General features: G+C 47.7%; 1 protein-coding gene and 1 long non-coding RNA gene across 3 annotated transcripts in view; one reads left to right on the top strand and one right to left on the bottom strand.

Moving 5' to 3' along the window:
- Window positions 1–2,724: 2,724 nt before the first annotated feature.
- Window positions 2,725–12,262, bottom strand: LOC118659950. Its single transcript, XR_004968759.1, has 4 exons — window positions 11,965–12,262; window positions 10,013–10,093; window positions 8,846–8,960; window positions 2,725–2,780 (listed from the first exon to the last, which is right to left on the bottom strand). It is a non-coding gene; the product is annotated as an uncharacterized LOC118659950 (long non-coding RNA).
- The window catches only part of HIVEP2 (HIVEP zinc finger 2), a 181,713-nt gene continuing 179,744 nt past the window's right edge, over window positions 12,262–14,230 (top strand). Inside the window, exon 1 of one of the 2 annotated variants that reach the window (XM_036316683.1) lies at window positions 12,262–12,583. The gene's annotated coding sequence lies outside the window, so the exon portion shown is untranslated. Of the gene's footprint in view, window positions 12,584–12,900; window positions 12,970–14,230 lie in introns of those variants that run through there. The other variant, XM_036316680.1, reaches the window with a different exon arrangement.

Raw genomic sequence — 14,230 nt, 5'->3', positions numbered from 1 at the left:
TATTCATCACTTTGAATATTTCTTGCCACTCCCTTCTGGCCTGCAAAGTTTCTGTTGAGAAATCAGCTGACAGTCATATGGGTATTCCCTTGTAGGTAACTGAGTTTCTTTCTCTTGCTGTTTTTAAGATTCTCTCTTTATCTTTTGCTCTTGGCATTTTAATTATGATGTGTCTTGGTGTGGTCCTCTTTGGATTCCTTTTGTTTGGGGTTCTCCTCGCTTCTTGGACCTGTAAGTCCATTTCTTTCACCAGGTGGGGGAAGTTTTCTGTAATTATTTCTTCAAATAGGTTTTCAATATCTTGCTCTCTCTCATCTTATGGCACCCCTATAATTCTGATGTTGGTACGCTTGAAGCTGTCCCAGAGGCTCCTTACACTATCCTCGCATTTTTGGATTCTTTTTTCATTTTGCTTTTCCGGTTGGGTGTTTTTTGCTTCCTCGCATTTCAAATCATTGACTTGATTCTTGCGCTCCTCTGGTCTGCTGTCGGGAGTCTGTATAATATTCGTTATTTCAGTCCGTGTATGCTTAATTTCTAGTTGGTTCCCCAATATAAGATCAAGGGTCTCATTAGTTTTCTTGTAGATCTCATTAAGTTTATCGGCGGCTTCTAAACAGTTCTTGAGAGACCTTAAAAGTGTGGTTCTGAACTCTATATCTTCCATTGACAATTTTGTCCTGTTTCTTTGTCTCCGCATTTTGTTATGCTTCCTTGGTGCACCCCCTATTGGTCTTTGTTCGAAGTCTTATAGTTAAATCTTGATTGTTGTAGCTAATTCCAGGGAGGGTTTGACCTCCAGGCCAAGTGGCTATGAGAATCAGCTGTGTCAGCAGTGAGAGAGCTTCTGTCCTCTAGGGAGGTGCTAATCTAGCCTTTGCCTGAGGCTATCCGGCAAAAGCCTCTGTGCAGGGCTTGGGCGGGGCGGGTCGCACAGGATCAACAGGGTGGGCCGGAGAGAGCAGTTATGGCGGCTCCCGTTTGAGTCTGGGTCCCCAAAGACTCGCCCGGATCTGGAGCTCAGAGTCTGCCACTCCCTCCCGATTGAAAACGCCAACCGCGCCCTCCGCCGCCAGCCCGCTCCGCGCACTCCGCACCTCAGAATTTGACTTCAGCACTGTGCCTCCTCTGGGTGTCCATATGCGTTTCTCTTTCCTCCTAGTTGTAGGACTTCCACTCAGCCAGCGTTCCTGTGGTTCTGGGTGATGTCCCTTCCGTTTTTTGGTTTCACTTTTGAAGTAGTTGTTCAAGGCAGCAAACTCCGGCGTTAACCTATGCCGCCATCTTGGTTCTCCACTAATTTATACTTCTTAATCCCCTCTCCTTTTTACCCAGCCCTCCAGCCCCCACAATAAGACTCATTTTGACTTTCTCAGAACCTAGAGTACCATGAAGAACAATAAAGAACTGTCAGATTGATGTGCTTCTCTGATTTAAAATTCTAGGCAATAGAGCATTCTCAGCTTTATTCTCAAATTATTTTACCTGAGAATAAAAGGTGCTAAAATTTTCACCTTTCTGTAAAGTGTGCTAAAGACCTTAAAAGATATCCAAACTTTTTTTAAAATATAGGAATTGCATCCTTCGGGATTGAGATCCAAAATAAAAATAATTTTGATTTTGTCACAATTTCTTGAAGCACAAACTAAGAAAATGAATCAGCCTTGAACTAGAAAAAACTTCTACAGAGCTCAAGCTGTATCTTCATGGTTCACTAGGTTCTTAGCCTTCTCACTGGGCCTGCCAATCAAGACACTTAGGAGAGTTCTTTTTTGGCAGACCAGCCCTGACTATTTGAAATGAGGCAGACATCACCAGAGCATTTCAAAGGCCAGACACCAGATGGTAATAATACATTTCAACTATTAGAAGTTTGGATCAGAAAGCTAAAGGTGAAGGTCTGATCTCATTTGTCAAAAGATGTAATTCATTATTAAATCAGGACAAACCAGTTAACATCTGAAGTATAATTTGGGATGCTATTTATAACATACTCACCAGTTCATTTGGCTTGACTGGCTGACTTAATTGTGTGTAGTGTTTCACAAAAAGCTTAGTAAGAGCTAGGAAATGACCTATGCAAATCACAGTTCTGGGTAAATCAAAACTTTCCTTCATGTGCCAATTAAACGTTAGCATGCTTGAGTTACTTAAAGAAATTATGTATTATTTAAAATAATTTGAAGCCGTTTTGACAACATGTATGTGATTTATCTATAATAATAAAAGCGTAATATGCTAATTAGACTGGACATCCTTCCGGACGAAGCCGGGCTGTGAGGGAAGCCCAGGTCCCGGGTACCAGAGTGAAGTCACTGCAGGCAGCCAGGGGAAGAAAGGCCTACTCTTGTACAAATTTTGTGCATCGGGCCTCTGATGCACAAAATTTGTCCACTGGAGTGGGGGGGTCCCTCAGCCCAGCCTGTATCCTCTTACAATCTGGGAGCCCTGTGGTTGATCACCCCAAAGAGGTAGGCCCTGACCACCTGTCCGGTGCTCTGTGATGGATCACCCCCATAGGGAGAGGCCCCACCCGCCCACCCCAGTGCCGCCAGGCCTCCCTCTTTGGGGTTATCTGGAGCCCCCTCAATTGATTGATCACCCTGCTGGCCAGTGGCCTGGGCCTCCCTCTGCAGGGCAGTCATGGGGCGATGGCCGACCAATTGCATCGCACTCACCTTGGCTGGCCTGGCACCAGTGGGTGTCATAGCGTGGTTGTCCGGAAGGTTGTCCTGAAGGTCATCTGGAAGGACATCCAGAAGGTCGTTCGGCTGTCTGGTCTAATTAACATATTATGCTTTTATTATTATAGATATGAGATTTTTACATAATCACGAATTATTTCTAGTTACATGGTCATAAAACCATGGTGCTCTGAGCTGCCTAAATATCACATTTTCTTTGTAAAAGGGAAAAATTGAAAACTTAGGTTTTCAAGAGCAAAATAAATTTGGGAGTTGCTTCCTTAAGATGGAGACATGACTGAACTTAAATATCTGCTAATAAGAGAAAGGTACCCTTTATAGCTATTCAGAGGCTATTATTTTTACTGATCTACTCTGCTAATACAAAGCATGTTCCAAGACAAGCTGGGGGTGGTAACCAAGGCTTCATTTATCTGAAATTAGAAGTGCCCATAATGGGTAGGTAGGGCTGTGGGCAGCATTGTGTGTTTCCCAGTTCTAATTAGCCATAGAAAAATGTGAAGAATAGCACCTGCATATCCAAATTCTCTTTAGGATTTGCTACCTTAAAAACTATTTTCCTTTTGTGATGTTTAATATGTATAATTATGCTTTCAGGAAGCTTTGAAATTATTTCTTTGCTGACCTGCCACTCCATTGTTAGGCGTATGTAGAAGCCACTACTAATTTATGGAAAATTCTCTCTGGGAAGAGTTTTAGAAATTAATTGAGTATGCCAAACATATATATATATTTTTTTATCTCCAATGTCTATCCCCTTTTTGCAAATTCATTCCCCATAAAGAAATTTTCCTCTGGCTCCTGGTGGCTTCTCTTACATTGTCTCTTGTGACTTTCTTGCTCATACTTCACCTTCCATGTCCAACCACCCTGCTTTTCAGTTCCTCATGGCTCTGAACTTTTTGTCTCAGGGATTTTACACTTTCAGTTCTCTCTTCCTGGGGCCACTCTTTTCCCTGGTCTTCATCAGCCAGTTCTAAGCCCAAAGGTCAACTCTGCAGATACCCCCAACCCCTCTAATATTGCTCTACTTTACCTACTTACTGTTTATCAATGATCTTGTCTTATTTTTCATGATTTGAAATGGTCTTACTTGTTAATTTGATTACTATCAGTCCCCCAACAGAGCTTCACAGAGCCCAGAGGCCTCATCTGCTTTGTTTACCTCTGTATCTCTAGCTACCAAACAGTGCCTAGGATGTGGGCACTCCATACATTGTTTTTTTGGAAAAGATAGATAGATAGGTGGACAGATAGATAGATAATAGATAGATGGGTAGATAGATAAGTAGCTAGATATCGTCACCTAATAACTAATCTATGGAAAGAGAAGTTAGAATACTGACTATCTCAGGGGTATATTCACTGGGTAGGGACACAAGGGATCATTCCAGGCTGTTAAAAATATTCTCCCTCTGGATCAGAGTAATGGTTATACAAACACACATAGATTTGCAAAAGTTAATCTAGCTGTATACTTATGATATGTTTATTTTGTGCTCCTAAATTAAAAAAAATTATGTCAGTCCATCAAGGGCTGGTTTATATGCATGGCATTTGGTAAGCTTGGTACCACTGGTGCTTGGGTCAGGCATCCCTAAATGCCCAGACAAAATCTTTGATTGTTGGAAAATAATATTTGTCTTAAAGGACAGATCTAAGATCAACAACGGAGCAGGTTGCCTTCTCAAAGACACTTATTGTTCCTTTAACATGGATCTGTTTTAACTATGACCCTACCAATGTCATTATGTAAGACTTGATTGAGCTAAGGGAGTCTCCTACTTTTTAGTGGCCATGTCATGGTCTGTGCACAGAGCCCAGGAAAAGATAAGAAGGCATGAGTAAAATACTAACTTTGAAACTCAGAGTATTTATTCACCACAATACATAGTTGACACAGTCTTTGCACATTGAGGATTCCACAGTCAAGAGAAATGATCATAAAATAATAATAGATAAAATTGAGAGCATGAGTATATCAGTTTGCCAGAGCAGAAGGTTTGTACATATCCATCTGTATATACAGAATGTCATTGGGAAATTATATGCTGAAGATCTGGTTTCTTTATGAAAATCTTTTTCAAAAAGATATAAAAAAATAGTTAATTTTACTCTATATAACAAATATGACTGAAAAATCAATAAGAATAGTCTCATCTATATAAGGGGACTTTTCAAGTAACTGAATCCTTAACCCTTCTGAGTACAAAATATTTTTTAAATGATGTTAATTTTCTATTTGAAAATCATTCTAAACAATTGCAGATTTCTTTTTCTCTTATACACAATGTATGGCTGTGACACACTCCACTCTTTGTGGTTTGGGTTCATCATGTATGTTGACGGTTGCATAAAACCACCTCAGCAGTTATTGTGTTGTGATCACAGTAACAGTGAGTGAACCTACTCGGCTGCACATCTATGCGATTTTAGTATCTCTTTCCCTGTTTGAGAGCATTCTCCTTTGGGTCTGAGATAATATCCTCTATCAGCACATCTTCTCTTGGATGTAATGCTTTTAACTTGTGACCTTATTTTACATAAACTTTCTGCCTAAGGGTGAATCACTGCAAAAGCTTTGTGACAACTATTTGACTTTGTGCTTTTTTTTTTTTTTCCCTCTCTCCTCTTAACTTAAGGTTTATGGGCCCAGCACGCTTCCACTGTACCACTCTGCTCTCTAACTCAAGGTTTAAAGCTATAGATTGTGAGTGGGTCAAGTCACTGTTCTCAGAAATCCTAAAAGTACACAGTAGCGATAAAAGAATTCATTGGCTAAATTAAAGAAAACTACATTTTCCCCCAAGAAGTCTGATAATGATAAACAACTCTTCTTGTTTCTGAGCATATAGCATGTCAAATTTATAAGGCACTCTATCACCTCATTCTTATTCATTATTTATCTACCCTTCCACATACATCAATTTCTTTAAAACTGGAAATTGAAGTTTTGCCCTAAGAAACCACTACAAGAGCTTGGGAAGAAAGTGAGGGCCCTGATAAACTTTCTACCCCATTTTTCTCCTTTCTGCTCACTTTTTTCTGACTTTCCTTTTTTTGTGACTCTGCTAGATTGTAAGGAATTTAGTTTTCAGTCTTTGGCTATCAGGAAACCCCACTGTAGTTCGGAGGAGGGAGTCAAGGCCCAGAATGAAGAGGTAAGTCTCTTATTAGTTCAAGGTCAGAGCTTGGACCTGTATTCTGGGCTCACAGAGCCACCCATCTCGGATGATGACCTAAGAAGCCTAGATCATTATATGCCCTCTCCACAGGCCCTGGGCAGAGGCATCCTCAGTTGGTGAAAAACCTTGCTTCTGCTTTGTCTGTCTCTCACTTCATATTTCCACACCCTTTCCCCTTCAGTTGTGTCCAATTCTTAGACCTCTAGTGTAACCCAAGCTTTGGACCTCTCTGTCTCACTCCCTCCCAAGCTCCTTATCATCCTCATCCTATACTTTGTCAAGATAAATCAGTTTGAGTCCTAAGCTAGTTGGCACTCTGAAAAGAAATCTAATAAATTAATCTCTCATAAGAAGCTAATGACTTATTAAGAGTTTAGGATATTAGGAACTCACTACTTGTATTTGGATTGCAATGGAAGATCTGTTGAAATATAAATCAAAGGCTTAACCGCAAGCAGTGACTGTTACTAGTAAGTGGACAAATTTCTACTAGTACCCATTTTGGAGTTAGGGGATGATGGTGGAAGAGAATAGGATGGTGGAGGGCTAATGTGATGCAGTTAAATTGTAAGGATGCTATTATAAGCCCATGTTCCCCTATACCTAAGGGGGTCAGTTCAGGCTTCAGTAATCTTGAACAGAGTCTTATTCCTACTACTGCTGTTTCCTAATCTGATTTTTGTTCTTTACTCTAAGAAGGTTTTCCATGAGACACCAGTGAATTAGTCTTCCTTAGGATAAAGACCTGAAGTGGGCACTTCTTGAGTGCTGTCTAGAATGTAAGAAGCTAGTTTTACTAGCAGCTTGGATTGCTGAAATGTACAGTTTCTTTCCATAAACTGTGGACATGGCTAGTCCAGGAAACCTAAAAAGCTAAATCAGAAAATCATAAAAGTTTGTTTGCACCCTGTTAATCCCCACCCACTACCCTCTCCCTCACCTTTCTGTCCCCTGTGCATTCCTAATTGTGTGTGCCAGGATGCCTTTGTCCCTACTCCTGGTTCATAGGTTGATGCTCAACCACTGAACAACACCAGCTGGGCTAATTTTTAAAATTTTTAATTTTTTTCAAGAGACATTGCTACAGGTGATCCTTAGAATATGCCTACAGAAGCTCTGGAGTAAGAGGTAATATGTGGTTGGTTGGATGTCTTTGAGCTCCGCCCACCCTGTGGAAGCCAGGAAGATGAGAGCTTCATTCTCAATTCTAACAGATGTCACCTTGATTGGCTGATTGGTCCTTAATTACCACCCCTCCCTCGACTCCTCAATTAAAGGAGGTTACAGTGGGATAAAGAACCTGGTCTACATTATAATGCTTGGCTTATATCCTAATAACAACTTAATAGACAGGCAGATTTTCCTTCAAATTCTTTTCCTCAACTGCTTTTTGGAGACCTATGTATTCTTTACCACAAAATCATGACACTGCTTAATTTTCCTCTATATGCCAATTAAAGCAGATGAATAGGAAGTGGGAGCTCCATCAGAAGTTCTAAATTATCCCTCTTTATTAAGACCCAAGGCTATATATTCCATTTATTCATCAGAACCCCCCAGCAGGTAACCCCTTTAATATTTTATATATAGTACTTTAAATTTATTTGTGGGTATGGCATGCCAGTTAATTTATTTAGCACAGTTTTGTGAAGGGATTTATTACAGAGATTTATAAAGAGTTTTCAGCCATAATGAATCAGGCACATCATCTTAACCAACTCCTTAATTTTAAAAATTTAGAAACCAAGGCCAAAACTTAAGGGATAGAGTGTACACCCCCTTATACCTTCTGACAGCTCCTCTTCTTTTTTTGGGGGGAACCCATGAGGCCCATCCTTCACTCCAGATCTATGTCTGACCAATCAGATCACCCCATCACCCAATCCCCATGATTGTTTCATGTGCAAGGACAGGACTAAGGCTGCTTGAGCTATCTGGGAAAAAGACCATTTCCAATTGGAGTTGCTAAATTAAAAAAAAAAAAAAAAAATCTAGGACTTCTGCCACCACCCTGAAGAAAGGTTGTCTGAAGAGCAAATGAAACAGAAAGATAAGAAGAGCTGAGAGAGGGAGGAAGACTGAATCAGGGTTACATCATTTGAGCCCAGGATCCAGCTGAGTTGATATTTAGCCCTTGACTTCTAGTTGAGTGAGTCAATGAAGTCCCTTTAGAGTTAGTTTGAGTTGAGGATTTAAATTTGAAACTGAAAGAGTGCTATTGGGAATACAGATGTGCCTGGTTCTAGCAGCGTTATGTACCATGTCTCCTGACACCCAGTTCTCCTGCCAGGAGTATCAGCCTGCATGCTCAGTGGCAGTCGATTTTGAGCTTTAGATTGCTTAAGAATCAACTGCAATATCTGTTAAAATGCAGATTCCTGGGCCCACAAAGATTCAGATTCAGAGGAACTGGGTGACAAAGGTCATAAACCTGCCCATTATCAAGCTTTTTCCTGAGTGGGGAAAGTCCTCAGGGAGGCCTGGGTGGTTCTGCTCACGGCTGTCACATTCTGTTCTAGCTGTACTATTCCCCCTGAGGTCCACAAACATGCCAGGCCTGCTCTGGTCTTAGAGCTTTATCTTGGCTGTTTCCTCCACCTGCAAAGCTCTTTACTCCAGATTATCTCCACTGCTGAAGCATTCCCTTCAAGCCTCGGCAGAAATGTCACTTCCTGACCCGTCCTATTCTGGCCTCTGTATTTAATACAGCAACACAACACCCCACCCCACAGACATCCTTTACCCTATTTTATGTCCCCCTCCCGTAACTCTTTTTACTTTCCAAAGTTCTATACTGTTTGTCTTATGTTTATTTTCTATCCTGTTCCTACTCCACCACCACACTCCCCCCCCCTCCCCCGCCCCAGCCCCTCGAATGCCAGCTCCAGGAATCAAGGATTTGTTCACTGAGGTACCCTAAGTATCTTCAGCACATCGCAGGCACTCCATACCTACCTTGTGAATGAAAGTGCTTTCAGTTTGAAGTGATTTCTGACTGTGAAAATGCCACGTGGAAATTATGTGGCTCTCTTAATACCTCAGAATCAAGATTATTAGATGATTCTTTCCTCTGGAATGAGAAGTGATAAGAAAGATGAGTAATAAACAGAAGTGGCTACACTGTTGTTGATATACCCTATGGTTGCCTAGGAGGAACCAGCTCCACCCACCCAGCCTTGCTTTCCTGAGAGCTTCCTTGGGCTTAGTGCAGGGTTTACCGATGCTGGTTTTGTCTTCTGAAGATTTCTGGGAAGAGGAGTTCTTTTGTTAATCTATTACACTTACAAGTAAGCGGTTGGACAGACATGTTGCAACATTAGGGGCAGGTGAGAGGAATGCATTTACTTAAACATAGCAATTCCACCCAGCAAAGGAAATGTCACCTAGTTTATACATACTTACAAATATTTTTACTTCTGCTTCAACTCACTTCCGTTATCTTCTTTAGAGCTTGATGATGTTGGAACACGGTAAGGAGAATCCAACTTTGACTAACGAATATCTTTGGGGGGGGGTTCCTCTTTGGGGGTAGGATCAGGTAATCAAAATTGATGTATATTTGCTTTTTAAAAAATATTTTATTTGTCCAATTAAATGAGTATTCTAATATTCACACTAAGCCACTTTATCTAATATTTCAAAGAGGCAATTAAGATTCCAACTAACATTCATTTTAGCAAAGCAAAACGCTGCTGGCTACTTTCTTTGCTTAGTTTCTGGGAGCTTGGGCAGCTGCTGTTGTGTGTGCTGAAGGGATATTGGGTTCTTAAAGAACCTGCTTAATCTTCTCTATTAGCCAATTAAATAAAATGGACTCTGGTCGTACTTAGCAGGTGGGTTTGGAAGTGAAATAAACATGTTGAAAATTACGTTTTGCATTTAAATGGGTGTTTAAAAATGCTAAGGCATACATTTAAGAGAAGGTGATGATTGGGGGAGTTTTTATTAAGTGCATCAAGTTAAGAAGGGCTGAATAGTAAAGAACTTAATGAAAGAAAAGGCTGGTTAAGTGGAAATAGGCTCTGAATTTAAATGAGATCAACCTGAAAGGACACAGTGAAACTTACTTCAAATCATTCAGATGTTTCTCCTTTGGAAAAAAAAAATTCATAAAAAACGTACCAACTGCTTTATTTTGCAGAGTCATTCTTCAGGGCAATGTCGCCTTTGGATAGGGTCCTCAGAAATACACTGATTGTAGGTCTAAATGAAAAACAAAAACGAAACTAGCAGTGCTAGCCTCACAGTCATTAAAGAGGCTGCCTTCCCTTTTAATGTATTCGTGTGTTGTTGTTTTTTTAATGAAAAAGTAAGGGACTATTTGATATGCGTTGACATTTGGTTCCTTTCCGCGAAATCTGAAACTTGAGACGCGAAAAATTCCGGGGTTGGTGAAATACCTGCCCTAAGAGCAGAAGCACAGCTAACGTCTTTGGCCCGGAATTCCAGAGGCGAACTTCCACCCCTCCCACAGAGTCACCTGCTCAGGGGGAACCCCGGCCAGAAATCCGGGTCGCGCCAGGTCAAATCTTGCGTCTCTTGTTTACTCCGCCCCTGGCAGGGCGGCGGCGAGGCCTGGGGTGGGTAGGGCCGCCCGGGCCGCGGCGCCCGGGGGCACTGGGTTCCGCTCGCCTTGGCAAGCGGCTCGGACTCCCGGGAAGGGTGGCGGGCGGCTCCCGCCCGGCGGGAAGACCACCCCGAGGAGGCGCTCCCGGCGCCAGCCCGGCCTGGCTGCCGCTCTGCAGCTCTTCGGCCGCTGCGGCCTCCTGGGAACCTCCCCCCGAGGGTTCACACGAGTCCACACCAGTCGGGTTAACCGGCTGGAGGGAGCCCCGGTGTCCCCCGGGTGTCGCCCGGCCGGGGAGGAAGCCCAGAGCTCCGGTCTCCACTCGCCTGGGATTCCCCCACTCCTCGGCCCTGGTCCCCGGGCGCTGGGTGTGATTTCACTCGCTTCCCTTCCGAGGAGAGGAGCGCGCCGGCTGGAGGCGGCGGCTCGCCCGGGTCCCGGCACGGCCCACCGGGACACCCGCACCGGCTCCTGTCGCCACAGCCCCAAATGATTTGAATATCCCGGCGAGGTGGAGCGGCGGTTCCCGAGCTGGGTGCGCCCAGGGCGCCCTGGTGAGTGACCCCAGGGAAGGCAATCGGGGCCTTTTGAGCGCGTGAAAAGTTCATGCTTCCGCAGGGGCACGGAAAGCGCCCAACACTTTGCCAAGCTCCAGAAACGCAGCCAGGGGCTACCTGATTGTGTTTATCTTGACTGATAACTGGATCGCGAGGAGAGGCGGGGGCGAGGGAGAGGCAAAGGATCCGAGGTACACGGACCAAGTAATAATGGCAATACTAATTATTATGTAATTCCGTTTGTTATCAAGACAGGGAACGATTCTATGGGAAACGGGGAAGATGGGGGAGGGGGGAGGAGGAGGTTTCCAGAACCCGAAAGGAAATTCTCAGGCTCCTAGAGACACCCAAGTGTTTTTGCATGACAAGTAGAGACCCGCTCTCCAGGGAGTTCCCGGATCCCGGCCAGCGGGAGCGCAGCCGCGATCTTCCCGCCCCGGCGGCCGCGGCGGGGCCCGGCCCAGCGCTCCCGGCCGCCTCCCTCCCCCGGCGCCCGGCGCACGGCACATCCCTCTCTCCCGAGCTCGCTCCAGACTGGTTTTTCTGGTTCAGCCTCCCTCCCTGGGACGCGCAGGGGGATCCGATGACGTCGCTGGCTGAGTCTCTCCCTCTTCCCTTCCTCCCTCCCCGCGTCCGCTTCTCCCCCCGCGCGCCCTCGCCGCGCACTCCTCCTAGTAACTTCTGTTCGGGGAGGCGCTGCCAGGAATAACCCGGTGCGTCCACAGACCGGGAGGGGAGGCGGCCGCTGCGGCTCCCACGGGCAGACGGCTGCGGCCCGTCCTCGCGGCTCCCTCCGGAGCCCGGCGGCCCCTGCCCCGGGCCCATCTCCGTACAGTGTCAGAAAAATAAATAAAGGCAAGAGGAGCCCGGGCAGGCGGTCGGGATCTCTCCCCTCCCTCCGCGCCCGCCCTCCCTCTGTCCTTAAGGAAATGCTACCAGACACCCCCTACCAGACACGCTCAGCCTCGGCGAGGAGCGGCCGCCGCGGCAGCAAGAACAAGGGCACCAGGGGGGTTTCCTCCCCCTCCTCCTCTCCCTCCTCTTCCTCGTTCTCTCCGTCCTCCTCCTCCTTCTCCTACTCAGCGGTGACTTTCCAGGTGAGCGGCCGCCACCGCCGCCGCCGCTGCTGCTGCTGCTGCGAGGATCCCCCTCGACCGCTCGGGCTCTGGCCGCCGCGTCGCGCCCTCCTCCCGCCCCTGTCACCCGGCGGCAGCCGAGGTTTGACAGCCGTCCGAGGGGCTCGCGGCCCGGAGGCGGGCGGCCGGCGGGGGGCGGGCTGGAGGTGAGGGGGTGGAGAGCCGGCGAGCGGGAGCCGGGCGCGCTGTCTCTCCCACCCGAGGAGGGTCTCCACCACCACGTCTCCGCGGACGGTGGCACAAGTCTCGGCCAAGTTGCGCGTTGGACGCCGAGGCTCCCAGGACCCCGGAGCAACTTGAAGGGTCTCCTGGCTCGTTGACAATATCCCTACGCATCTGGACTTTGGGGCGCTGGGTGCAGCCTGGGGGCGCGTGGAGGGCGGACTGGACCTTTGGGAGAACAGAGCGGCAGAAATATAGGTTCCACGGCTCGGTAAGTGGCCCGGGCGCTGTGTTTTTCCTGCCTCCGGTAGCGCGGGGGAGCTTGTTTCACTTTACACCGAAATAGCCTCCGCCGGGCTCCATCGCCCCTCCCGGCGCGTCCGCGGCGCTTCCCGGTTTCCCGGGGGTGAGGGTCGGAGGGGGCAGGGATGGGGGAGACCTCGGGAGGGGGGTCCGGCGCGTGGGGAAGTGCGGGGAATACCCTGGCCGCGGACCTATGCAGATGAGGGGAGGCTGCTTTGCGTAATGTCCTGGGGGGGAGGGGGCCGCGCGCGAGCGCTGGAGGCAGGAATGTGCCTGGTTACTAATGAGGGACGTGCACCGGCGCGCACCGCCGGGCCACCGCTGCGGCTGCCGCGCCGCTGGCCCCGTCACCAGGTAGCGGGGGAGGGGGCCGCGGCCGAGCCGCGCGGGGAGGGGGCGGGCGGCGCGAGGGCCGGGCCGCCGGCCTGCGGCCGAGGGAGCGCAGCGGAGGCGCCGGCTGTCGGCATTTCAGTGACTCCTTTCTCCTGCCCAGCGAGGAAGGAAGGAAGGAGCGAAGGAAGGAAGCGAGGAAGGAGGGGACTGTCTCTATGGAAGGTTCAGGCGGAGGCGCCCTCGCCTTGCGGGTGCACCGGCCGTGGCGCGGTTCCCGGCGGCGCGGGCTGACAGGGGACGCGTGGAGCCGGGTGGGGGCGGTTTGCATGCGTGTTGGTCTGTGCGCCTGTCCGGGGACCGGGCAGGGACATGTGTGTTGGGGCTGTGCACGGTGGGGAGCTGGGTCTGCGCCTTTATGTCTGTTCCCTGAAGTGGGTGGAACGTTGGCCCGTTCCGGGAATGTTCCATGACGTGGTGCAGCCACAGGAAGGGGGTTAACGAGGGGCTCTGCCGCGGCGGCTCTGCCGGCTGCTATCAAAGCAGATGTGCTGCTGCTGCCTCTCCTCCTCTTTCACCTCCCTTCACCCCTCCTCCCGCCTTTCCATTCTGTGCGTCTGGTACTGGAAGGGGTGAGACAGGAAAACATTGCTGTGGGGGTGGCTGGGTGGGTGGGTGGGAAGGGGAGAAGGGTGTGGATGGTGCCTGTGGTATTTGGTGGGGGAGACTCCAGATCGGCGCTGCCACCCCAGCTGTTATCGCAGATCGGTGCGCTCTATACGCATGTGCCTCCGCGTCCTGTCCCTCTTACATAACATCCAGTGCCGCGGAGGACAGCAGAAAACGAGACCCCAGCCCTCCAAGCAAATGGGATGAGGGGATCGAAGGTCAGGAAGAGACCCCTTGGTGTTGTCCTTCGGGGACGTGGCTCCCAGTGGGGAAAAGCAGGGAAGGAGGGTTTTCTTCAAGTGGCTCCTCTCTCTGACTTGAAAGCATCCAACTAAAAAGGACTGCAGGAACTAGTCCTCTCTAATGAGAAAGCTTTTACCTGCTCTGCTGAGGGCAGCTGGGCACTTTAACCCAGGCGGCGCAGAGAAATGAAGAGGGTCCTTAATAAAGAGAGTTGTAGGAGATGAGCAATAATACCTGCCGGGTGGAGGGCAGTAGGATAGCTTTCGGGGGACCAGAGGAATCCCCTGATAATAGGTTTCACCGGAGGCCTTTAGGACACCTGTAATGGCTTAGAATTCGCACAGGAAGCAGTGTGTGCAACTGACATTGTGAA

The sequence above is a fragment of the Myotis myotis genome, unplaced genomic scaffold (genome assembly GCF_014108235.1).
Source record: "Myotis myotis isolate mMyoMyo1 unplaced genomic scaffold, mMyoMyo1.p scaffold_m19_p_7, whole genome shotgun sequence".
NCBI classification, from domain to species: domain Eukaryota; kingdom Metazoa; phylum Chordata; class Mammalia; order Chiroptera; family Vespertilionidae; genus Myotis; species Myotis myotis.
This window is presented reverse-complemented; position numbering and strand designations above follow the sequence as displayed.